The following is a 26,394-nucleotide window of genomic DNA, read 5'->3' on the forward strand; positions in this document are numbered from 1 at the left end:
CGCCAACCTTAATGAACTTGGTGGTCCCCATTCATCCCAGAGGAGCAGCTCGAGATGATTTATTTATTTCTGATTAAACTTTATTTTATTTACAAATAGGAAAATATATTATTTAGTTTTAGAAAATATATTTTACATTAATTAGGATTAGATATAAAGGGAAAAGAATCAGTCCTTCGCACTCTTATCTCTTCTCTTCTACCTTATTCCGCACTTTACAGTTTTTCAGAATCCTTATTTTCTCTCTAAACCATGGGCAACTAAACCTCCACTATTAAGGTTAGGAGCTCTGTCTATTGTATGGATTGATACTATTATTCTTCTATTTTAATTCATTTACTGATTTCCGTTTCAAGAATTATTTTCATTCTTTATCTTATGAATCTGGGTGGAACGGAAGTATGACCCTTTTTCTAATTGAGTTCTTGTAAAACTTGGAAAAGCTCTTTGCTTGAACAATAGCTTGAAAATAATTTCACCTAAATTTCTAATTATCTGGACTTAATGGGATACGTGACATATAATCCTCTTATATTTGGGTAATTAAGGATTCTGTGGCATATAAACTAGAATTGAACTTCACCCTCTAATTGGAATTAAGTGACCAAGGAATTGGCAGTTGATGAAGGTTAGAGGAGACTAAAAAGGTCTAAAGAATTAGGGTTTAGTCACATATAGTTTGCCATGAATTGAATCTTGCATGATTGAAATAGTTGATAAGAAAAGTCAATCCAGAAAATGGATATCTCTGAAGCCTTAACAGTTTTTTCCATATATTTCACCTCAATTTATTGCTTATTTTCTGATTCTTTGAATTACTGTTTGATGCATTTGATCTGTTTGTCTAACTAAGTAAATCACCTAACTATTGTTGCTTAGTCCATCAATCCTTGTGAGATCGACCCTCATTCACCTGAGGTATTACTTGGTACTACCCGGTGCACTTGCCGGTTAGTTTGTGGGTAATAAATTTCTCACCACATTACGGTAAAACCTTAATGATTCTGGTAAAAATGTTGCAGATGTCTGTGTTTGTGATCCCTATATTTAACCATGGTGAAAAGCTTGTAAAACATATAATGGAAAGCCTCCTCCGCCTGGGTATGAAAGCGAGAGTATTGAGGACTCTGTAGAGGTACAAAGACATAAGAAGGAAAAAGTGAAGTCTTTTTCACCTAAGACCATGGCAAAAAGAAGGGCCTCCAGGAGATACATTGGTGCGAGAAGCAGGAAACATGTTCTATATAGAAAAACACAAAGTGGGCCTAGCACTGGAGATTCAGGGTTGGGTCAATCCCAAGGTAGTAGAGGAGTTAATGGGCCATAAATAGGTAATATGAAAGGCCCAAATAGAGTTGATGATGTGGGGCAAAAGGGGGTTCTAAATGATGCTAGTGAGGATATCTTGGATGGTGGTGAGGTTGTATATAAGTATGAGTCTGAGGGGTTTGTCACTCCAGTTTCATCAAATAATGAGAGGGGCCCTACTGGTCCAGATTTCAATGCGGACAATGCATATGGAGAGATTACATGTATATTAAGAATGAGCCAAGGAGAGTTAGAGCAACTTGGGCGGAGGAGGATTGTCCTTGGTTGATCTATGTGTCAAAGAACTCGGCTAACAAGGTTTTTGAGGTAAAGACTTTGTACAATGAACACACATGTGGCAGGGATTATGGAAGCAACCTTACGGTCAAAAAATGGGTTGCTGAGAAATTGGAATTGCGATTGAAGACGCAACCGAAGTTGACACCTAGGGAGGCAACAGACCATATGAAGAAAGATTATAATGTTCAATTGAATAGAAAGATGATTATAAGGGCATTAAAGCAGGCTAGGGAGATTGTTCTCAGTAGTGAAAAGGCACAATTTGGGAAGATGAGGGACTATCTGAATGAGATATACAAGAACAATCCAGGGAGCACAACTCATATGAACACTTTACCCCAGCCACAAGGTCCAAACCTATTTGAGAGAGTGTATATCAGTTTTGATGCTTACAAAAAAGGATTTAGGTATGTGTTTGTGTTTGAAGTCTCCAGAAATTCACACAAGCTTGGGGTTAATATGAAAAATCAAACATGCACCTGTAATTTTTGGTAGCTCGCAGGTTAGGTGTACAATTATATGTCGTATTTGCAAATCTGTTATAACATTTATATTAGCTATTCTGTTTTAGCAACATGTAAGATGTTTTAGATATATTATTTTCTTCAGATACAAAATTTAGATAGGCTATTTTGGATATTCTGTCCTATAGGTGTACCTTGTGTTCATTATGTTGCAGCGATATCAAGAGTGAACGTAAAATCAGCTGAGCATTTTGTGTCTCCATTCCTCACCATGGAAGTCATAAGGAAGACTTATGATATCTGTGTCAACCCTGTACCTAGTGAGGAGTTCTGAGAACCAACTGACCAATTAAAGCTTGATCGACCCAGAATTGTAAGGCCTGCTGGTAGACCAACTAAGAGGAAAAAAGAAGCAATTCAACTTCCTGCACCAATCAATGGCGACAAAGTCAGAAGGACCTTCCAGTTTACCTGCAGCAAATATGGAGAAAAAAGGTACTACTTCAAAACATGTAAGGGAGCCCCTAAAAATCCTAACTAGCAGCCAAAAAGAAAGAAATAGAAAAATGTATCCTTGGAGGTTGCATTAGTTAATCAAGATAGGAACAACAATGAGGCTGCTACTCCATCTATGATCTTGCACCACTAGCTGCTCCTCCAATTTAGGTTAACTATATTATAGAATAGTACCTATGCAATATTCATCCATGGAATTCTAGGTTAAGGGTGACCTACTCCTTTTTTGATGTTGCAGGATGGATCCTCTGGTTAGACTCACACCAACCCAAACCCTCAAAAGCTTTCTTTAGAAGAAATTAGGGTTAGCAAAGTGAAATGTCCTTGGTTGTGTTTTTTATTTTTTTTATTTTTTGTTTTTTGGACTGTTTGCTTGGCTATTTATGGTGTGACGTATGATTGAAATTCAATAATTATCCTCTGTTTTTTTGCATCTTATTTCCAAATGAAATAGACCAAGTATAAGAAGAATAAGAAAAATATGCCAAAAAGGCCAACTCTTCCACAAGATGGACAAGAGAAAATCCAAAACACTTAGTCTGCTCCTCCAATGGTAAATGCTCCTCTCTATTCCTTTTGGCCCGTTGTATTATTGTACACCTTAATTTATTGTGGACTAACTTGATCTTATGCATGTTATTGCATAGCAATCTCAAAATGAATCTGTACCACCAGTCTAGCCAACTACTAGATTCAGGACCAAGCAGAGGACTTTTAGACCACCAGCTCCTCTGAATCCGCAACCATTAAACATCCATGGACCACTCAGCCTGCACCAACTCAAGCTACTTTAGGCTAGTCTACTATACCAAAAAATCCTGAGGCAATCTCCAAAAAAACAGTGACTACAACAAGTGGAGGAACTTCTTCAAGACTATTCAAGTTCATTCCAACACCAAATTTCAGGCCACCTAAGCAGACTTAGTTATTTAGGATAGTCATATCATATGACATCACATTTAGTTATCTATTTTTGTGTTTCTCTTTGGTTGCTAATCTTGTGTTTTGGAAACTAGTAATTGGTTTAGACATGTTTTGTGATACAATTTGTGCAATGTCAAAAACATGGTTGGTATGGTTACATGTTGGAAACTTTGCCTGACAAGTTTGTGAGATATGTTGTTGAAACTTTGCCTCACAGAATTTGTTAGTTACATTTTGGAAACTCTGTCTCATAGGGTTTGATAGATATCTTTTGAAAATTTTGCTATTGTTGATGAGCGGATAATTTATACGCTTTTTGGCATTGTTTTTAGTATGTTTTTAGTATATTTTAGTTAGTTTTTATTATATTTTTATTAGTTTTTATTCAAAAATCATATTTCTGGACTTTACTATGAGTTTGTATATTTTTCTGTGATTTCAGGTATTTTCTGGCTAAAAATGAGGGACTTGAGCAAAAATCTAATTCAGAGGCTGAAAAAGGACTGCAAATGCTGTTGGATTCTGACCCTCCTGCATTCGAAATGGATTTTCTGGAGCTATAGAAGCCCAATTGGCGCGTTCTCAACTGAGTTGGAAAGTAGACATCTTGGGCTTTCTATAAATATATAATAGTTCATACTTTGTCCTTGATTTGATGGCCCAAACTGGCGTCAAAACGCCGTTAGAGACCCTTTTCTGGCATTAAACGCCAGAACTGGCACAAAAGCTGGAGTTAAACGCCCAAACTGGTACCAGAACTGGAATTTAACTCCAAGAGAAGCCTATGCACGTGAAAGCTTCAATGCTCAGCCCAAGCACACACCAAGTGGGCCCGGAAGTGGATTTCTACATCATTTACTCATTTCTGTAAACCCTAGGCTACTAGTTCATTATAAATAGGATCTTTTACTATTGTATTTTCGTCTTGGTTATTCTGGTTCCCTCTCTGGGGCCAAAGCCAATGAACACCCTTATAACTTATGTATTTTTAATGGTGGAGTTTCTACACCCCATAGATTAAGGTGTGGAGCTCTGCTGTTCCTCATGAATCAATGCAAAGTACTATTGTTTTTCTATTCAACTCAAGCTTTTTCTTATTTTAAGATATTCACTCGCACTTCAACCTGACGAATGTGATGATCCATGACACTCATCATCATTCTCTCTTATGAACGCGTGTCTGACAACCACCTCCGTTCTATTTGCCATAGCTTGGGTGTATGTCTCTTAGCCTCCTGGTTCACGACGCATGGTTGCCTCTCCTGACAATAGAGCCCTCCATTCTGTGAGATCAGAGTCTTCGTGGTATAAGCTAGAATCAATTGGTAGCATTCTTGAGATCCAGAAAGTCTAAACCTTATCTGTGGTATTCTGAGTAGGATCTGGGATGGGATGACTGTGACGAGCTTCAAACTCGCGAGTGTTGGGCATAGTGACAGACGCAAAAGGATCAATGGATCCTATTCCAACATGAGTGAGAACCGACAGATGATTAGTCGTGCGGTGACCGCGCATTTGGACCATTTTCACTGAGAAGACGGACGGTAGCCATTGACAACGGTGATCCCCCAACATACAGCTTGCCATGGAAAGGAGTATGAATGATTGGATGAAGGCAATAGGAAAGCAGAAATTCAGAAGGAACAAAGCATCTCCATACGCTTATATGAAATTCTTACCAATGAATTGTATAAACATCTCTATCCTATTTTATGTTTTATTTATATTTTAATTATCAAAACTCCATAACCATTTGAATTTGTCTGACTGAGATTTACAAGATGACCATAGCTTGCTTCAAGCCGACAATCTCCGCGGATCGACCCTTACTCACATAAGGTATTACTTGGACGACATAGTGCACTTGCTGGTCAGCTGCACGGAGTTGTGTGAAAAGTGTGTGATCATGATTTCGTATACCAAGTTTTTGGCGCCGTTGCCGGGGATTGTTCGAGTTTGGACAACTGACGGTTCATCTTGTTGCTTAGATTGGGTAATTTTATTTTTATTTAAGCTTTTTATTTTTAATTTCGAAAAATTCAAAAAAATATATTTTTCTTCAAAATTTTTAAGAATGAATTCTAGAGTTTCATGATGATCTGTTGAAGTCTGGATGGATGTGAAGCCATGTCTAATCTTTTGGACCGAGGTTTCAACTTATCATCACAAGAGCTTGTTGATTTCTATCAGTCCTGCTGTTGAATGTAATGACCTGCTAAAGCTTGGCTGGCCAGTGGCCATGTCTAGTATTTTGGACCGAAGCTTTCACTGAAAGCTTGGCTGGCTAGTAAGCCATGTCTAATTCCTGGACCGGAGTTTTAGACTAACATTGCATGATTCTTGGAATTTTCATTAAGAATTTTGAATTCCTTATTTTTTTTTTCAAATAATTTTCGAAAAATACAAAAAAAATAAAATTATAAAAATCAAAAATAATTTGTGTTTCTTGTTTAAGTCTAGAGTCACATTTTAAGTTTGGTGTCTTGCATATTTTTAATTTCCTTGCATTTTTCGAAAATATATGTATTATGTTCTTCATTGATCTTCAAGTTAATCTTGATGATTTTCTTGGGTCTGATCTTTAAATTCTCTTGTTTAGTGTCTTTTGTTGTTTCTTATATGCATTCTCAGTTTATTAGTGTCTCTAATATGAAAACTTCTAAGTTTGGTGTCTTGCATGCATTGTTTATTTAATCTTAGTTTTTCATGATTAGTGTCATTTTGTTGTTGTTCTCTCTCATTATTAAAAATTCAAAAAAAAAATTCAAAATTATGTCTTTTCAAGCTAATAATATAGAGAATTGAAGATTCAGAACATATGGAATCACAGAGAAAAAGCTGGGCGTTCAAAACGCCCAGTGAGGAAGGAAATCTGGCATTTAAACGCCAGCCAGGGTACCTGGCTGGGCGTTAAACGCCCAAAAGGGTAGTATTTTGGGCGTTAAACGCCAGAATGGATACTGTTCCGAGGGTTACCTGAAACTGGAGGTCGATCTCGATTGAGATCTTCTGTACAGGTCGGAGATGACGTGTCCGACTGGTGGGTGGCGGCCGGAGCTATCGTGTCCGACTTGTTGGACTGGCTGCACTGCTGATCCTTGGTCACCGGAGGGTGGGGGTACCTGCAAGAGACTCCGATGCTTAAGTTAGCATGGGTATTAAACAGGTTTTATGTAGAATCAGAGTATGAGTTATACCTGGGTGCTCCAGTGTATTTATAATGGTGAGAAGTGACCTTTTTAGATAAGATAAGTTAGTTATCTTATCTTATTTTATCTTATCTTTGGGTGAGGTCAGCTTATCTTCAACGGAACCGCCCTTCTCTTTGTAGGCTTGAGCTGCCTTTGGATTGGGCTGTGTTCCTTCGTTTGGGCCTTCTTGGGCCTTCCTGTCGATTTGGCCGACCTTTTTTGTAAAGAGGTCGGATAGTCTGACCTGAAGAGGTCGGTCGCTTTGTCTCCAATCATCCCAGGTCGGATAGCTCGACCCAGGGTATGAACAGTGCCCCTGCTTGAGCTCGGTCTTTTGTTGAGGTCGAATCCTTGACTTCGGTCCTTCTAGTGAAGCTGAACTCAAGCATTTTTTCGATTCCTTTCTTTGCAGAGCCTTTTTTGAATGTGGAACGTTTCTTCTTTCGCTTCTTCTGAAAGCGCGCGCTTTTGCATTTAGTATTTTGACCTTGGGAATATGCGAGGCTTTAAATACCTTCATTAATTGGTTTTAATTGCCCGTTTCCCTTGGTTTTTTATTTTGAATCTTTCGATCAAAAACGGTTTCTCTCCTTCGTGCTCTCTTCGTAACTTCTTCCTTCACTCTCTCACTTTCTGTTTTCGTCTGCATCATTTTGCCTTTTCTTGCATGATAGCGTCACTTGGCGATTCTCTGGGTGATTCCATCTTCCATCTCTTTTGCAGCTTCTCTCTTTGTTCAGGTTGGCTTTTCTTCCTTTCTCTTTTTCGCATCATTTTCTTGTCTGATTTTGAGAAAGTTTTGATTTTGCTTGGAAAAAGTTTGGATCTTTCTGCTTTTGTTGTGCCAGATTACTGTTGTAATGTGTGTTCTGGGAGTTTCTTCGTCTTTTTGCATGAATCTTTTTGCCTTTCCTCTTTGTTTGATGCTTGCACGTTATCACTGTTTCTGTTTGTGCTTTTGATTTTGAAGCTTTGTAGTGATAATTTTGTTTGATTCTGAAAAAAGGTTGTGTCTTTGACGATTTCTGCTTTGTCATGTTTGATGTCGGCGATGCTCCTTGCTGATAGACTGTAGGAAGATAGTGGCTTTGATGACTTTGTGTTTTTCTTCTTCGAAATGTTTGATATTTGAGATCTTCTTTTCTTGTTTGAGAAATGTCGGGACGTAAGCTGTAGCTTTTTCCTGAAACCTTGCTTTGTTACTACCTCCAAAGGATGCCCCAGGACTTTGGTTTGAGTTTTGGGGATTTCCTTTTCTGTTTGTTTGTCTGGATCCTATTAGTCGAGTTGTTTTGCCCCTCGTCCGAGATGTTTTTTAGTAATCCAATCTTCTTTTCTTATTGTAGGATTAGTTGGCCTCATGTCTTCTCGCAATAACATTGTAGAGGTGTCTTCTAAAGTTCCCGAGGGGATGTCCGATTGGCTGGACTCCCTTGTCTTAATGTGTGTCTTTGACGTGGATGCTGAATTTTGTGTAGAGCTGAGGAAACGTCATAGGATTTGTGGTAGCAGTGCCCGGGAGAGGGATTATGAGCTTGTAGCTCTCGATTCTGACGAGAGGGTTTGTTTTCTGACTCCTGTCGAGGGAGAGCGTCCCTTCTTCTATGCTTATGAATATTTCTTCAGCCAGTTGGACGTTACTTTTCCTTTTACTGCTTTCGAGACCGACTTGTTGTGGTCATGTAACATTGCCCCATCCCAGCTTCATCCGAATTCCTGGGGTTTTATCAAGATATTTCAGCTGCTTTGCCGAGAGTTAGGCGTAACACCTTCTCAGACTCTTTTCCTTTATCTTTTTGTCTCTGCCAAGCCTGGAGGTTCCTCCAAAAAGAAAGCTTCCTGGGTTTCTTTCAGGTCGGCCCAGGGCCATAAAGTTTTTGCCATGTATGACGAGTCTTTTAAGGACTTTAAGAATGACTTCTTTAGAGTTCGTGCTGTTGAGGGGGCCCGACCCTTTTTTCTTGACGAAAATGATGAACCTGCTTTTCCTCTAGAGTGGCAGAAAGATGTGAGGGTGTCTCGTTATACCTGGGAGATGCTTGATGAGGTTGAGCGAGCTTTTGTTGTTGTTCTTGAGGATTTATGGGGGGAACCACCCTATCTTGATACAAAAAAGTTTTTGAATGACCCGTCCCTGGTTCAGACTATTTTGGGTACTTGTCTGACTTGTTTCTGTACTTGTTTTCTTAGTTTGGCTTCCTCTTCTTGTGATTGTAACCCTTTACTGTGACTGATTTCTGTATTTGCAGAGATTTTAAAAAACAATGATTCTATGAAGGCCTTCAAAAAGGCAAAGAAGGCGACTGCTGCTCAAAACATCTCGGCCAAGGCGGCCGGAGAGGGATCTTCTCAAATTCAAGTGAAGCCGCCCGTGCCGAGTTCTCCTGGGCCGAGGAAGGTGATCCCCACTCCTCGGGTTCGTCTGGCTGAGCCTCCTCAGTCTTCTGCCACTACTTTTGGTGCTCCTTCTAACAAGAAGAAAAAAACAATTGAGCCTTTCAACATTGATGCCCCTGATTTTGATGCGATCAAGTTCGTAGATCAGTAAATTGGTCCCTTCGGTGCCCTTCCTATGGATGATGTGTCGCTCCTTCGCCATCTGGACTTTATAACTTGAAGCAGTGTTAGAATGGCATATATGGGGGCTGCCCTATACCGGACTGCTCAAAATCTTCCTCTCCATGCCACCAAGCCTTTATGGAGGAGGCTAAACAGGAGTTTGATCGGATGAAGGGCCTGAAGGAGGAGCTTGAAGTAAAGGTAGCCAAATTGGAAAAGGATCTGGAGAATGAGAAGGCGAGTTCCCTTTCTCTGGCGGCTTCTGTGAGGCTGGTCGAGGACACGGCACCGAGGTATAAAGACAGCTATGTCACATCCTATCAGGAGGGAATGCGTCTGAAGGAGGAGTTGGAGAACGCCCGAGCTGATTACTCCGAGCTCCACGGTCATCTTGTTGGCAACGTAACTGCTGCCTATGAGAACCTGAAAGAGCAAGTCCGGATTATTGCTCCCGAGGCCGACCTTACTCTCTTCAGCCGGGATAATGTTGTGAGGGATGGTAAGATTGTCCTGATGACGAGGATGATGATGATGTTGAACCTCCCCCTGTATCTTCTGCCAAAGTGTCAACCTCTTCAGTTCCTCCGGTTGTGTCTGATCCGGATTGCCAGATTCTGAACCGGGATGATGGAACCGTGGATGCTGTGCCTATCCAAACTCGACCTCCTTCTCCCCGTACTGATGCTGCTGAGAAGGCTCCCGATCTTTGCTGATTTCTCTTTGGATATTTGTGTAGTTGGCCCGGCTTGTGGGCTTTTAAACTCTTTATTTGTAGTTTGAATATTTTGCTAACTATTGATATTCCTTTTGGTTGCTTGTTTAGCAACTTCTATTTTGAAAAACAATAAGTATCTTTTAGGCTTTTGGGCCTGACCCTGAAACTTTATAATATTGTATTTCATATCATGCTTATTTGCGCTTGTCTTAGCACTTTTTGAAAATGTCAGAGCCTTCGGCCTCTTTGGATTGCTTTGCACTTGTTGCCTGTGGGTTGGATCCTTTGAGGTCATGGAGGGGTGGTTCCAACTTGTTTCTTGGTTTTCTTGCTCTTGCTTGTATCTTTATCGATCCATAACCGATTTCTTTGCGTTGGTCCTCTTTCCAGTTACTTTTGCAGTCCTCTGTCTTGGACCTTTGCTAGGTCTCTTTCAGGGACTACTTTTATAACTTGTTTGTAGGAGGTCGACCATTTTATATCGTCCTCTTCTAAGTTATTTTTGTAATCCTCTTTCTTGGACCTTTGCCAGGTCTCTTTCAGGGATTACTTTTATAACTTGTTCGTTGTAGGAGACCGACTTCTTTATGTCGATCTCTTCTAAGTTATTTCGTAATCCTCTTTCTTTGACCTTTGTCAGGTCTCTTTCAGGGATTACTTTTATAACTTGTCCGTTGTAGGAGACCGACTTCTTTATGTCAATCTCTTCTAAGTTATTTCGTAATCCTCTTTCTTGGACCTTTGTCAGGTCTCTTTCAGGGATTACTTTTATAACTTGTTTTTGTAGGAAACCGACTTTGTTAGGTCGATCTCTTCTAAGTTATAGCAATTCCTCTTTTATAGGGTTGGCCAGACCTCTTTCCAGGGATTTGCTGATAACTTGGGTTAACTTGGTCCGACTTCTCAACATCGGCCAGTCTTTAAGTTATTATTTAGCAATCCATAAGACCTCGTCAAGTTCTTTTTCGGATCACTTTCGATAACTTCTTGCATTATTCTGTGTTCATCTTTTCCGATTTGTAGAAGGTGATTTCTATCTTTGTTTGGTCAACCTTTAGATGAATCGCGTTTTCATCTTTATTGGTCTTCCATCGTGATCGTGCAGTGAATCTGTTTTTCACTTTCTGCCGATCTGTTGCTTTATAATCGGACGATGAATGCTTCAGATTAATGCGTCTTGAGAATTTGTAGAATATCTAAAATATATTTTATTCAAAATAAAATGCAAATATATACATGTGGGAGTTTTTCATCCCTTTAAGTCGAATAATTTCTGGATCTCAACTTGGTGCCTCATTAAAAAACCTTTTCAGGAAAAAGAGTGCATCCTACGACGAGATCTTCTAGCTATAGTACCTTCTTAGGTTGCCAGCGTACCATGATCTAGGGAGCTCTCGTCCATCGAGTTCGGACAGTCTGTAGTAGCCCTTTCCAAGTACTTCTGTAACTCGGTAGGGTCCTTTCCAGTTTGCTGCTAGCTTTCCTTCTCCAAGTTGAGTTGTTCCAATATCATTTCGGATTAGGATTAGATCATTCTCAGTGAAACTTCTTGGCACTACCCTTTGATTACATCTTGAAGCCATTCGGTGCTTTAGCGCTTCTTCCCTGATCCGAGCTCTTTCTTGGATTTCTGGAAGTAGGTCGAGCTCTTCTCTTTGAAGTTGAGAGTTGGCTTGTTCATTGTAATGGACCACTCTAGGAGACCCTTCCTCGACCTCTACTGAGATCATTGCCTCCACTCCGTACGCTAATCGAAATGGTGATTCGTTTGTGGTAGAATGTGGTGTTGTTCGATATGCCCATAGGACTTGTGGGAGTTCTTCGGTCCAAGCTCCATTTGCTTCTTGCAGTCTTCGTTTCAGCCTAGCCAATATGACTTTGTTGGCAGCCTTAGCCTGTCCATTGGCTTGAGGATGTTCGAAGGAGGTGAACTGGTGTTTTATGTTCAAGTCGGCTGCTAATTTCCTGAAACCTGCATCTGTGAATTGAGTGCCATTGTCTGTGGTGATAGAGTGTGGAACTCCGAACCTTGTGACAATGTTTCTATATAAGAATTTCCGGCTTCTTTGAGCAGTGGCGTTGGCTAGGGGCTCTGCCTCAATCCACTTTGTGAAATAGTCTATCCCAACTATGAGGAATTTGACTTGTCCCGATCCCTGGGGAAAGGGTCCTAGAAAGTCGAGTCTCCATTTTGCAAATGGCCAAGGTGAAGTTACGTTGATGAGTTCTTCTGGCGGGGCGATGTGGAAGTTGGCATGTTTCTGGCATAGGGGACATGTCTTTACAAACTCTGTAGCTTCTTTTTGTAAAGTTGGCCAGTAAAATCCCGCCCGGAGTACCTTTTTGGTGAGAGCTTGTGCTCCGAGATGATTACCACAAATACCGTTGTGTACTTCCTCTAAAACTTCCCTTGTGTTAGAGGTCGGCACACATTTTAACAACGGTATTGAGATCCCTCTCTTGTATAGGGTGTTGTTTATGATAGTGTAGTACTGAGCCTCCCGTTTTAACCTCTTTGCCTCCTTTTCATCTGTGGGGAGTGTTTCTGCTTTGAGGTAGTTAATTATGGGGGTCATCCATCCTTGGTCCTGACTTGTTATGGCTAGGACTTTTTTCTCTTCCGAGATTGATGGGTTCTGTAGCATTTCCTGGATGAGGCTTCTATTGTTGCCCCCTGGTTTGGTGCTGGCTAGTTTCGAGAGTGCATCAGCTCGGACATTTTGTTCGCGGGGTATGTGGCAGATCTTATATTCCCCGAGTTGTCTGAGCTGTTCCTTGGTTTTATCCAAATACTTTTTCATGGTGGGATCTTTGGCTTGGTAACTCCCTGTTATTTGTGAGGTGATTACCTGTGAGTCGCTGAACATATTGAGTTTTTGAGCTCCAACCTCCTTAGCCAGCTTCAAACCAGCTAATAACGCTTCATATTCCACCTAATTGTTTGAGGCCGGGAACCCAAAATTGAGGGAAAGCTCAACTTGGATTCTGTTGATGCTGATGAAGGACTGCTGATGCTGTTGGATTCTGACCTCCTTGCACTCAAAGTGGATTTTCTGGAGCTACAGAACTCAAAATGGCGCGCTTCCAATTGCGTTGGAAAGTAGACATCCAGGGCTTTCCAGAAATATATAATAGTCCATACTTTGGCCGAGTTTAAATGATGCAAATGGGCATTGAACGCCAGTTTTACGCTGCTGTCTGGAGTTAAACGCCAGAAACACATTACAAACCAGAGTTGAACGCCAGAAATACGTTACAAACTGGCGTTCAACTCCAAGAATGACCTCTGCACGTGTAACATTCATGCTCAGCCCAAGCACACACCAAGTGGGCCCCGGAAGTGGATTTATGCATCAATTACTTACTTCTGTAAACCCTAGTGACTAGTTTAGTATAAATAGAACTTTTTATTATTGTATTCAAAGTCTTTGGTTACTCCGGTTCCCCTCTGGGGCCGAGACTAATGAACTCCATTATCACTTATGTATTTTCAAATGGTAGAGTTTCTACACTCCATAGATTAAGGTGTGGAGCTCTGTTGTTCCTTATGAATTAATGCAAAGTACTACTGTTTTTCTATTCAACTCAACTTATTCCGCTTCTAAGATATTCATTCGCACTTCAACATGAATGTGATGAACGTGACAATCATCATCATTCCCCCATGAACGCGTGCCTGACAACCACTTCCGTTCTACCTTCGATTGAATGATTATCTCTTGGATCTCTTAATCAGAATCTTCGTGGTGTAAGCTAGATTGATGGCGGCATTCATGAGAATCCGGAAAGTCTAAACCTTGTCTGTGGTATTCCGAGTAGGATTCTGGGATTGAATGACTGTGACGAACTTCAAACTCGCGAGTGCTGGGCGTAGTGACAGACGCAAAAGGAGGGTGAATCCTATTCCAGTATGATCAAGAACCTCAGATGATTAGCCGTGCCGTGACAGAGCATTTGGACCATTTTCACAAGAAGATGGGATGTAGCCATTGACAACGGTGATGCCCTTACATAAAGCCAGCCATAGAAAGGAGTAAGACTGATTGGATAAAGACAGCAGGGAAGCAGAGGTTTAGAGGAACGAAAGCATCTCCATGCATTTATCTGAAATTCTCACCAAGGATTTACATAAGTATTTCTATCCTTATTTTATTATTGATTTTCGAAAACTCCATAACCATTTTATATCCGCCTGACTGAGATTTACAAGATGACCATAGCTTGCTTCATACCAACAATCTCCGTGGGATCGACCCTTACTCACGTAAGGTTTTATTACTTGGACGACCCAGTGCACTTGCTGGTTAGTTGTGCGAAGTTGTGATGAAAAGTTGAGATTACAATTGAGCGTACCATGTTGATGGCGCCATTGATGATCACAATTTCGTGCACCAAGTTTTTGGCGCCGTTGCCGGGGATTGTTCGAGTTTGGACAACTGACGGTTCATCTTGTTGCTCAGATTAGGTAACTTTCTTTTTGTTTTATTTTCAAAAATTTTTCAAAAACCTTTCAAAAATTTCTCCTTTGTTTTCGAAAAAAAAAAAGGTTTTCAAAAAAAAAAGTTTTCAAAAATTTATATTTTTCTTCAGAATTTTTAAGAATGAATTCTAGTGTTTCATCATGATTTGTTGAATCCTGGCTGGCTGTAAGCCATGTCTAATCTTTTGGACTGGGGTTTCAACTTATCATCACAAGAGATTGTTGATTCTCACACACTTAGTTCCTCTATACATGGAAAGTATCAATATCTGCTGAAGCTTGGCTGGCCATTGGCCATGTCTAGTGTTTTGGACTGGAGCTTTCACTGAAAGCTTGGCTGGCTAGTGAGCCATGTCTAATTCCTGGACTGGAGCTTTAGACTAACATGGCAAGATTCCTGGAATTCATATTAAAAATTTTGGAATCCTTATTTTTTCTTTTACAAATAATTTTCGAAAAAAATCCAAAAAAATTAGAAAATTAAAAAAATCAAAAATATTTTTGTGTTTCTTGTTTGAGTCTTGAGTCAATTTTTAAGTTTGGTGTCAATTGCATGTTCATCTTGCATTTTTTCGAAAAATTCATGCATTCATAGTGTTCTTCATGATCTTCAAGTTGTTCTTAATAAGTCTTCTTGTTTGATCTTGATGTTTTCTTGTTTTGCATCTTTTCTTGTTTTACATGTGCATTTTTGCATCCATAGAGTCTAAACATGAAAGATTTCTAAGTTTGGTGCCTTGCATGTTTTCTTTGCATAAAAAAAATTTTCAAAAATATGTTCTTGATGTTCACCATGATCTTCAAAGTGTTCTTGGTGTTCATCTTGACATTCATAGCATTCTTGCATGCATTCATTGTTTTGATCCAAAATTTTCATGCATTGAGTCTTTTTCATGTTTTTCTCTCTCATCATTAAAAATTCAAAAATAAATAAAAAAAAATATCTTCTCCTTTTTATTCTCATAAATTCGAAAATTAGATTTGACTTTTGCAAAAATTTTTAAAATCTAGTTGTTTTTATGAGTCAAATCAAATTTTCAATTTAAAAATCCTATCTTTTTCAAAAATCAAATCTTTTTCATTTTTCTTAGTTATTTTCGAAAATTTTTAAAAAAATATTTTTCAAAAATCTTTTTCTTATCTTTAGCACATAATTTTCGAAAATAACATCATCAATTAATGTTTTGATTCAAAAATTTCAAGTTTGTTACTTACTTGTTAAGAAAGATTCAAACTTTAAGTTCTAATATCATATCTTGTGATTTCTTGTGAATCAAGTCATTAATTGTGATTTTAAAAATCAAATCTTTTTCAAAACTAATTTCAATCATATCTTTTCAAAAATATCTTTTCTAACTTCCTATCTTCTTATCTTTTCAAAATTGATTTTCAAATTTGTTTCAACTAACTAACTAACTTTTTGTTTGTTTCTTATCTTTTCAAAACTACCTAACTAACTCTCTCTCTCTAATTTTCGAAAATATCTTCCCTCTTTTTCAAAATTTCTTTTTAATTAACTAATTATTTTAATTTTTTATTTTAATTTTCGAAAAATTACTAACCTTTTTCAAAAAAAAAATTATTTTCGAAAATCACTAACTCTTTTTCAAAAAATTATTTTCGAAAATCATCTTCCTCCCTCATCTCCTTCTAATTATTTATTCATCTACTAACACTTCTCTTCATCTCACATCATTGCTCCTATCCTTACCCTTGTGTTTGGATTCTTCATTCTTCTTCACCCCTATTCCTTTTCTTATTCTACTAACAATAAGGAACCTCTTTACTGTGACATAGAGGATTCCTCTTCTTTTCTTGTTCTCTTCTCTTTCTTATGAGCAGGAACAAAGAAAAAGGCATTCTTGTTGAAGCTAATCCAGAACCTGAAAGAACTCTGAAGAGGAAACTAAGAGAAGCTAAATTACAACAATCCAGAGACAACCTTATTGAAAATTTCGAACAAGTAAGGGAGATGGCAGCCGAACCCAACAATAATAATGCAAGGAGAATGCTTGGTGACTTCACTGCACCAAATTCCAATTTACATGGAAGAAGCATCTCCATTTCTGCCATTGGAGCAAACAACTTTGAGCTGAAACCTCAATTAGTTTCTCTAATGCAGCAGAACTGCAAGTTTTATGGACTTCCATCTGAAGATCCTTTTCAGTTCTTAACTGAATTCTTGCAGATATGTGATACTGTTAAGACTAATGGAGTAGATCCTGAAGTCTACAAGCTCATGCTTTTCCCTTTTGCTATAAGAGACAGAGCTAGAGTGTGGTTGGACTCTCAACCCAAAGATAGCCTGAACTCTTGGGATAAGCTGGTCACGGCTTTCTTAGCCAAGTTCTTTCCTCCTCAAAAGCTGAGCAAGCTTAGAGTGGATGTTCAAACTTTCAGACAAAAAGAAGGTGAATCCCTCTATGAAGCTTGGGAGAGATACAAGCAACTAACCAAAAAGTGTCCTTCTGACATGCTTTCAGAATGGACCATCCTGGATATATTCTATGATGGTTTATCTGAGCTATCAAAGATGTCATTGGATACTTCTGCAGGTGGATCCATTCACCTAAAGAAAACGCCTGCAGAAGCTCAAGAACTCATTGACATGGTTGCTAACAACCAGTTCATGTACACTTCTGAGAAGAATCCTGTGAATAATGGGACGCCTATGAAGAAGGGAGTTCTTGAAATTGATACTCTGAGTGCTATATTAGCTCAGAATAAAATATTGACTCAGCAAGTCAATATGATTTCTCAGAGTCTGAATGGAATGCAAGCTGCATCCAGCAGTACTCAACAAGCATCTTCTGAAGAAGAAGCTTATGATCCTGAGAACCCTGCAATAGCAGAGGTAAATTATATGGGTGAACCTTATGGAAACACCTATAATTCATCATGGAGAAATCATCCAAATTTCTCATGGAAGGATCAACAAAAGCCTCAGCAAGGCTTTAATAATGGTGGAAGAAACAGGTTTAACAACAGTAAACCTTTTCCATCATCCACTCAGCAACAGACAGAGAACTCTGAACAAAATACCTCTAATTTAGCAAACTTAGTCTCTGATCTATCTAAGGCCACTGTAAGTTTCATGAATGAAACAAGGTCCTCCATTAGAAATTTGGAAGCACAAGTGGGCCAGCTGAGTAAAAGGATCACTGAAATCCCTCATAGTACTCTCCCAAGCAATATAGAAGAAAATCCAAAAGGAGAGTGCAAGGCCATTGAATTGATCACCATGGCCGAACCTGTAAGGGGAGGAGAGGACGTGAATCCCAGTGAGGAAGACCTCCTGGGACGTCCAGTGATCAATAAGGAGCTTCCCTCTGAGGAACCAAAGGAATCTGAGACTCATCTAGAGACCATAGAGATTCCATTAAACCTCCTTATGCCCTTCATGAGCTCTGATGAGTATTCCTCTTCTGAAGAGAATGAGGATGTTACTGAAGAGCAAGTTACCAAGTACCTTGGTGCAATCATGAAGCTGAATGCCAAATTATTTGGTATTAAGACTTGGGAAGATGAACCTCCCTTGTTCACTAATGAACTGAGTGATCTGGATCAACTGACATTGCCTCAGAAGAAACAGGATCCTGGAAAGTTCTTAATACCTTGTACCATAGGCACCATGACCTTTGAGAAGGCTCTATGTGACCTTGGGTCAGGGATAAACCTCATGCCCCTCTCTGTAATAGAGAAACTGGGAATCTATGGGGTGCAAGCTGCTAAAATCTCATTAGAGATGGCAGACAATTCAAGAAAACAGGCTTATAGACAAGTAGAGGACGTGTTAGTAAAGGTTGAAGGCCTTTACATCCCTGCTGATTTCATAGTCCTGGATACTGGGAAGAATGATGATGAATCCATCATCCTTGGAAGACCCTTCCTAGCCACAGCAAGAGCTGTGATTGATGTTGACAGAGGTGAACTAGTCCTTCAATGGAATGAGGACTCCCTTATGTTTAAAACTCAAGGATCTCCCTCTGCAACCATGGAGAGGAAGCATGAAAAGCTTCTCTCAAAACAGAGTCAACTAGAGCCCCCACAGTCAAACTCTAAGTTTGGTGTTGGGAGGCCACAACCAAACTCTAAGTTTGGTGTTGAACTCCCATATCCAAACTCTAAGTTTGGTGTTGGGGAGTCTCAACAATGCTCTGCACATCTGTGAGGCTCCATGAGAGCCCACTGTCAAGCTATTGACATTAAAGAAGCGCTTGTTGGGAGGCAACCCAATTTTTATTTATCTAATTTTATTTTTCATGGTTTTTTATATGTCTTTATAGGTACATGATCATGTGGAGTCACAAAATAAATATAAAAATTGAAAACGGAATCAAAAACAGCAAAAGAAAAATCACACCCTGGAGGAGGATCTCACTAGCGTTTAAACGCCAGTAAGAAGCATCTGGCTGGCGTTCAACGCTAGAACAGAGCATGGTTCTGGCGCTGAACGCCCAAAATGGGCAGCATCTGGCCGTTTGAACGCCAGAATTGCACCCTAGAGAAGAGCTGGCGCTGAACGCCCAGAACAAGCATGGTTCTGGCGTTCAACGCCAGAAATGGGCAACAAATGGGCGTTCAACGCCCAGAACAAACACCAATCTGGCGCTGAACGCCCAGAGTTGTGTGCAAGGGCATTTTGCATGCCTAATTTGGTGCAAGTTTGTAAATCCTTGAACACCTCAGGATCTGTGGACCCCACAGGATCCCCACTACCTCCACTCACTCTCTTCTCTCTTCTCAATCATCCTCTCTTTTCAATAAACACTCTTCCCCAAAACCCTTCACCAATCACCTCAATCTCTCTTCCCTATTACTCCTTCACCACTCACATCCATCCACTCTTCCCCATAAACCTACCTCATAAACTCCACCTACTTTCAAAATTCAAAACCAATTTCCCACCCAACCCACCCTAAATGGCCGAACCTTACCCCCCTCCCTTCCCTATATAAAGCCCTCCATTCTTCTTCAAATTCACACAACACAACCCTCTCTTTCCCTTCTTGGCCGAAACACAACCCCTTCTCCCTCTCCTCCATTTCTTCTTCTTCTTCATCTATTCTTTCTTCTCTTGCTCGAGGGTGAGCAACATTCTAAGTTTGGTGTGGTAAAAGCATAAGCTTTTTGTTTTTCCATTACCATTGATGGCACCCAAGACCGGAGAATCCTCTAGAAAAGGGAAAGGAAAGACAAAAGCTTCCACCTCCGAGTCATGGGAGATGGAAAGATTCATCTCCAAAGCTCATCAAGACCACTTCTATGATGTTGTGGCCAAGAAGAAGGTGATCTCTGAGGTCCCTTTCAAACTCAAGAAAAATGAGTATCCGGAGATCCGACATGAGATCCATAGAAGAGGTTGGGAAGTTCTAACAAACCCCATCCAACAAGTCGGCATCCTAATGGTTCAAGAGTTCTATGCCAATGCATGGATCACTAGGAACCATAATCAAAGTAAGAACCCGGACCCAAAGAATTATCTCACCATGGTTCGGGGGAAATACTTAGATTTTAGTCCGGAAAATGTGAGGTTGATGTTTAACTTGCCTATGATGCAAGGAGATGCACGCCCCTACACTAGAAGGGTCAACTTTAATCAAAGGTTGGACCAAGTCCTCATGGACATATGTGTGGAAGGAGCTCAATGGAAGATTGAATCCAAAGGCAAGCCGGTTCAACTAAGAAGACTGGACCTCAAGCCTGTAGCTAGAGGATGGTTGGAGTTCATCCAACGCTCCATCATCCCCACTAGCAACCGATCTGAAGTTACTGTGGATCGGGCCATCATGATCCATAGCATCATGATTGGAGAGGAAGCAGAAGTTCATGAAGTCATCTCCCTTGAACTCTACAAAATAGCCGAAAAGCCCTCTCCTGGGGCAAGGCTAGCTTTTCCTCATCTTATTTGCCATCTATGTTACTCAGCTGGAGCTTTCATAGAAGGAGACATTCCCATTGAGGAAGAGAAGCCCATCACTAAGAAAAGGATGGAGCAAGCAAGAGAGCCCATTCATGGATCTCAAGAGGCGCATGAAGCTCATCACCATGAGATCCCGGAGATGCCTCAAATGCATTTTCCTCCACAAAACTATTGGGAGCAAATCAACACCTCCCTAGGAGAACTAAGTTCCAACATGGGACAATTAAGGGTGGAACATCAAGAGCACTCCATCATCCTTCATGAAATTAGAGAAGATCAAAAAGCAATGAGGGAGGAGCAACAAAGATAAGGAAGAGACATAGAAGAGCTCAAGGACATCATTGGTTCCTCAAGAAGGAAACGCCACCATCACTAAGGTGGACTCATTCCTTGTTCTTACTTTCTCTGTTTTTCGTTTTCTATGTTAAGTGCTTATCTATGTTTGTGTCTTCATTACATGATCATTAGTACTTAGTAACTATGCCTTAAAGTTATGAATGTCCTATGAATCTATCACCTCTCTTAAATGAAAAATGTTTTAATTCAAAAGAACAAGAAGTACATGAGTTTTGAATTTATCCTTGAAACTAGTTTAATTATATTGATGTGGTGACAATGCTTCTTGTTTTTTGAATGAATGCTTGAACAGTGCATATGTCTTTTGAAGTTGTTGTTTAAGAATGTTAAATATGTTGGCTCTTGAAAGAATGATGACAAGGAGACATGTTATTTGATAATCTAAAAAATCATAAAAATGATTCTTGAAGCAAGAAAAAGCAGCAGAGAAACAAAGCTTGCAGAAAAAAAATGGTGAAAAAAAATAGAAAAAAAAAGAGAAAAAGCAAGCAGAAAAAGCCAAAGCTCTTAAAACCAAAAGGCAAGAGCAAAAAGCCAATAACCCTTAAAACCAAAAGGCAAGGGTAAATAAAAAGGATCCCAAGGCTTTGAGCATCAGTGGATAGGAGGGCCTAAAGGAATAAAATCTTGGCCTAAGCGGCTAAACCAAGCTGTCCCTAACCATGTGCTTGTGGCGTGAAGGTGTCAAGTGAAAACTTGAGACTGAGCGGTTAAAGTCAAGGTCCAAAGCAAAAAAAAGAGTGTGCTTAAGAACCCTGGACACCTCTAATTGGGGACTTTAGCAAAGCTAAGTCACAATCTGAAAAGGTTCACCCAATTATGTGTCTGTGGCATTTATGTATCCGGTGGTAATACTGGAAAACAAAGTGCTTAGGGCCACAGCCAAGACTCATAAAGAAGCTTTGTTCAAGAATCATCATACTAAACTAGGAGAATCAATAATACTATCTGAACTCTGAGTTCCTATAGATGCCAATCATTCTGAACTTCAATGGATAAAGTGAGATGCCAAAACTATTCAAGAGGCAAAAAGCTACAAGTCTCGCTCATCTGATTGGAGCTATGTTTCATTGATAATTTGAAATTTATAGTATATTCTCTTCTTTTTATCCTATTTGATTTTCAGTTGCTTGGGGACAAGCAACAATTTAAGTTTGGTGTTGTGATGAGCGGATAATTTATACGCTTTTTGGCATTATTTTTAGTATGTTTTTAGTAGAATCTAGTTATTTTTAGGGATGTTTTCATTAGTTTTATGTTAAATTCACATTTCTGGATTTTACTATGAGTTTGTGTATTTTTCTGTGATTTTAGGTATTTTCTGGCTGAAATTGAGGGACTTGAGCAAAAATCAGATTCAGAGGTAGAAGAAGGACTGCTGATGCTGTTGGATTCTGACCTCCCTACACTCAAAGTAGATTTTCTGGAGCTACAGAACTCAAAATGGCGCGCTTCCAATTGCGTTGGAAAGTAGACATCCAGAGCTTTCCAGCAATATATAATAGTCCATACTTTGGCCGAGTTTAGATGACGCAAATGGGCGTTGAACTCCAGTTCTACGCTGCTGTCTGGAGTTAAACGCCAGAAACACGTTACAAACCAGAGTTGAACGCCAGAAATACGTTACAAACTGGCGTTCAACTTCAAGAATGACCTCTGCACGTGTAACATTCATGCTCAGCCCAAGCACACACCAAGTGGGCCCCGGAAGTGGATTTATGCATCAATTACTTACTTCTATAAACCCTAGTGACTAGTTTAGTATAAATAGAACTTTTTATCATTGTATTCAAAGTCTTTGGTTACTCCGGTTCCCCTCTGGGGCCGAGACCAATGAACTCCATTATCACTTATGTATTTTCAAATGGTAGAGTTTCTACACTCCATAGATTAAGGTGTGGAGCTCTGCTGTTCCTTATGAATTAATGCAAAGTACTACTGTTTTTCTATTCAACTCAACTTATTCCGCTTCTAAGATATTCATTCACACTTCAACATGAATGTGATGAACGTGACAATCATCATCATTCCCCCATGAACGCGTGCCTAACAACCACTTCCGTTCTACCTTCGATTGAATGATTATCTCTTGGATCTCTTAATCAGAATCTTCGTGGTGTAAGCTAGATTGATGGCGGCATTCATGAGAATCCGGAAAGTCTAAACCTTGTCTGTGGTATTCCGAGTAGGATTCTGGGATTGAATGACTGTGACGAACTTCAAACTCGCGAGTGCTGGGCGTAGTGACAGACGCAAAAGGAGGGTGAATCCTATTCCAGTATGATCGATAACCTCAGATGATTAGCCGTGCCGTAACAGAGCATTTGGACCATTTTCACAAGAGGATGGGATGTAGCCATTGACAACGGTGATGCCCTTACATAAAGCCAGCCATAGAAAGGAGTAAGACTGATTGGATAAAGACAGCAGGGAAGCAGAGGTTTAGAGGAACGAAAGCATCTCCATGCATTTATCTGAAATTCTCACCAAGGATTTACATAAGTATTTCTATCCTTATTTTATTATTGATTTTCGAAAACTCCATAACCATTTTATATCCGCCTGACTGAGATTTACAAGATGACCATAGCTTGCTTCATACCAACAATCTCCGTGGGATCGACCCTTACTCACGTAAGGTTTTATTACTTGGACGACCCAGTGCACTTGCTGGTTAGTTGTGCGAAGTTGTGATGAAAAGTTGAGATTACAATTGAGCGTACCATGTTGATGGCGCCATTGATGATCACAATTTTGTGCACCAGTATCTCCGATCTGAACTTTCTCTATTCCACCTTCGGGCTGTGGACGGAGTTCCTCTCGTCTTTGGACTCCTCCAAGCTCAATTGTATGGAACTTTTCTCCTCTGCCTCTGAGATTTAGACTTTCGTTATAACAGCGGCGTGCCATCTTTTGATCTGCTTTTATTGTGGCTATCCCCTCGGTAGTTGGGAATTTCATGCATAGATGTGGAGTTGAGACTATTGCGCCGAGTTGATTTAGTGTTGTCCGACCTATTAAGGCGTTGTAGGCTGAGCTCACGTCGACCACGATGTAGTCTATCTTAAGTGTTCTGGATTGATTCCCTTTTCTGAAGGTTGTATGTAGTGACACGTATCCCAGAGGTTGTACTGGGGTATTGCCCAGTCCGAACAGGCTGTTTGGGTACGCTCTAAGCTCCTTTTCTTCTAAGCCAAGCTTGTTGAAGGCAGTTTTGAATAAGATGTCGGTGGAGCTCCCTTGGTCTATTAATGTGCGGTGGAGATTGGCGTTTGCCAGTATGATGGTGATGTCCATGGGATCGTCGTGTCCTGATATGATACCGGATGCGTCTTCTTTAGTGAATGTGATTGCAGGGATATCGGGTGCTTCCTCCTTCCCTTCGACATGATATACTTCTTTGAGGTATCTTTTGCGGGATGATTTGGAGATTTCACCTCCTGCAAATCCTCCGTGTATCATATGGACATGTCTTTCTGGCGTACGAGGTGATCGTTCAGCTCGTCCGACATCTTCATCTCTTCGTCTTTTTCTTTGCTCATCATCTCGGGTGGCCAGATACCGATTTAGTTTTCCTTCTCTAACTAATTTTTCTATGATGTTTTTTAAGTCGAAGCATTCGTTGGTAGAATGTCCTCGGACCCGATGATATTCACAGTATTCGTTCCGATTTCCTCCTCCTCTTTTGCCTTTGAGCGGTCGAGCTGGGGGTATCTTTTCTGTGTTACAGACTTCTTTGTAAATATCCACAAGGGACACCCGAAGAGGGGTGTAATTATGATACTTTTTGATATTTTCCCCTGTTCGATCTTCCTTCTTCTTGGATTCTTTATCTCGGTAGGTGAAACCGGATTTCGAGGCTTCTCCAAGTCGGGAATTTTCTTCCATGTTGATGTACTTCTCTGCCCGCTCTTGTACCTTGTCTAGAGATGTGGGGTATTTCTTTGATATAGATTGGCTGAAAGGTCCATCTCGTAGGCCGTTGATGAGGCCCATGACAGCAGTCTCTGTTGACAAGCTTTGTATGTCTAGGCATATTTTGTTGAATCTTTCCATGTAGTTGCGAAGACTTTTCCGATCTCCTTACTTGATACCCAGTAGACTGCGGGCGTGCTTAGCCTTGTCTTTTTGGATGGAGAATCTGGCCAGGAACTTTTTGGCCAGGTCGTCAAAGTTTGAGATGGACTTCGGAGGTAGGTTGTCGAACCATCTAATTGTTGTCTTTATGAGAGTCGTTGGAAAAGCTTTGCAGCGAACGGCATCTGAGGCGTCGATGAGGTACATTCTGCTTCTGAAGTTGCTGAGGTGATGGTTGGGATCTGTAGTGCTATCATATTAAGTCATATCCGGAAGTTTGAAGTCTTTAGGGATTTTAGTCTTCATGATTTCCCTTATGAATGGGTCTTGATCCTTGCGAGGGTTGTCCTCAGGGGTGATCCGGGTAGCTTTTGCTTTGAGATCGGCTTCAAGTTGTAGGAGTTTATCTTCTGATTCTCGACGTCGCCTTTACTTCTCTCTGTAGATCCTTGCCAACTTCTTGCTGGTGCTGGCTTTCTTTTTCAAGTTGCTTTAGGCGATCTTGAAGTGCCACTATTACTCCCGGATGTGATGAGTTTTTGTCTCCGTTAGATTCTGGAGTATCCTTTGGTGTGGCATCCGTATTTTTGTGCGCGTTCTGTCCTCTAGATCTGAGTTGTGGTCGTTGTCATGGTCGTCCGCCATGGTGATGGGATGACTTCCAGGTTCCCCGGCAATGGCGCCAATGTTCCGAGGGTTACCTGAAACTAGAGGTCGATCTCGATTGAGATCTTCTGTACAGGTCGGAGATGATGTGTCCGGCTGGTGGGTGGCGGCCGGAGCTGTCGTGTCCGACTTGTTGGACTGGCTGCACTGCTAATCCTTGGTCACCGGAGGGTGGGGGGTACCTGCAAGAGACTCCGATGCTTAAGTTAGCATGGGTATTAAACAGGTTTTATGTAGAATCAGAGTATGAGTTATACCTGGGTACTCCAGTGTATTTATAATGGTGAGAAGTGACCTTTTTAGATAAGATAAGTTAGTTATCTTATCTTAGTTTATCTTATATTTGGGTGAGGTCAGCTTATCTTCAACGGAACCGCCCTTCTCTTTGTAGGCTTAGGCTACCTTTGGATTGGGTTGTGTTCCTTCGTTTGGGCCTTCTTGGGCCTTCCTGTCGATTTGGCCGACTTCTTTTGTAAAGAGGTCGGATAGTCTGACCTGAAGAGGTCGGTCGCTTTGTCTCCAATCATCCCAGGTCGGATAGCTCGACCCAGGGTATGAACAGATACCATTTTAGGCGTTTAACGCCAGGGCAGTACAAAGGAGGTTAGTTTTTAATTCAAATCTTTTTCAAATTTTCATTATTTTTCAAATCAAATCTTTTTCAAATCATATATTTTCAATCATATCTTTTTCAAAATCAAATCTTTTCCATTTTTCTCTCACTATTTTCGAAAATCCTTGCTAACAATTAATGATTTGATTCAAAAAGTTCAAGTTTGTTACTTTCTTGTTAAGAAAAGTTCAATATTTGAATTTTAGAATCATATCTTTTAAATTTCTTATTAGCCAAGTCATTAATTTTAAAATCAAATTTTTTTTAAATTGTTTTTTTAATCATATCTTCTCAATAACAT

At 40.2% G+C, this 26,394-nt stretch overlaps 1 non-coding gene across 1 annotated transcript; it reads right to left on the reverse strand.

Annotated features, from left to right (window-relative positions):
• Nucleotides 1-16,828: 16,828 nt before the first annotated feature.
• On the reverse strand, nucleotides 16,829-16,936 carry LOC112768897 (small nucleolar RNA R71). Its single transcript, XR_003186274.1, has one exon. It is a non-coding gene; the product is annotated as a small nucleolar RNA R71 (small nucleolar RNA).
• Nucleotides 16,937-26,394: the final 9,458 nt, after the last annotated feature.

Source organism: Arachis hypogaea, chromosome 17 (genome assembly GCF_003086295.3).
Source record: "Arachis hypogaea cultivar Tifrunner chromosome 17, arahy.Tifrunner.gnm2.J5K5, whole genome shotgun sequence".
Taxonomy (NCBI): Eukaryota; Viridiplantae; Streptophyta; class Magnoliopsida; order Fabales; family Fabaceae; genus Arachis; species Arachis hypogaea.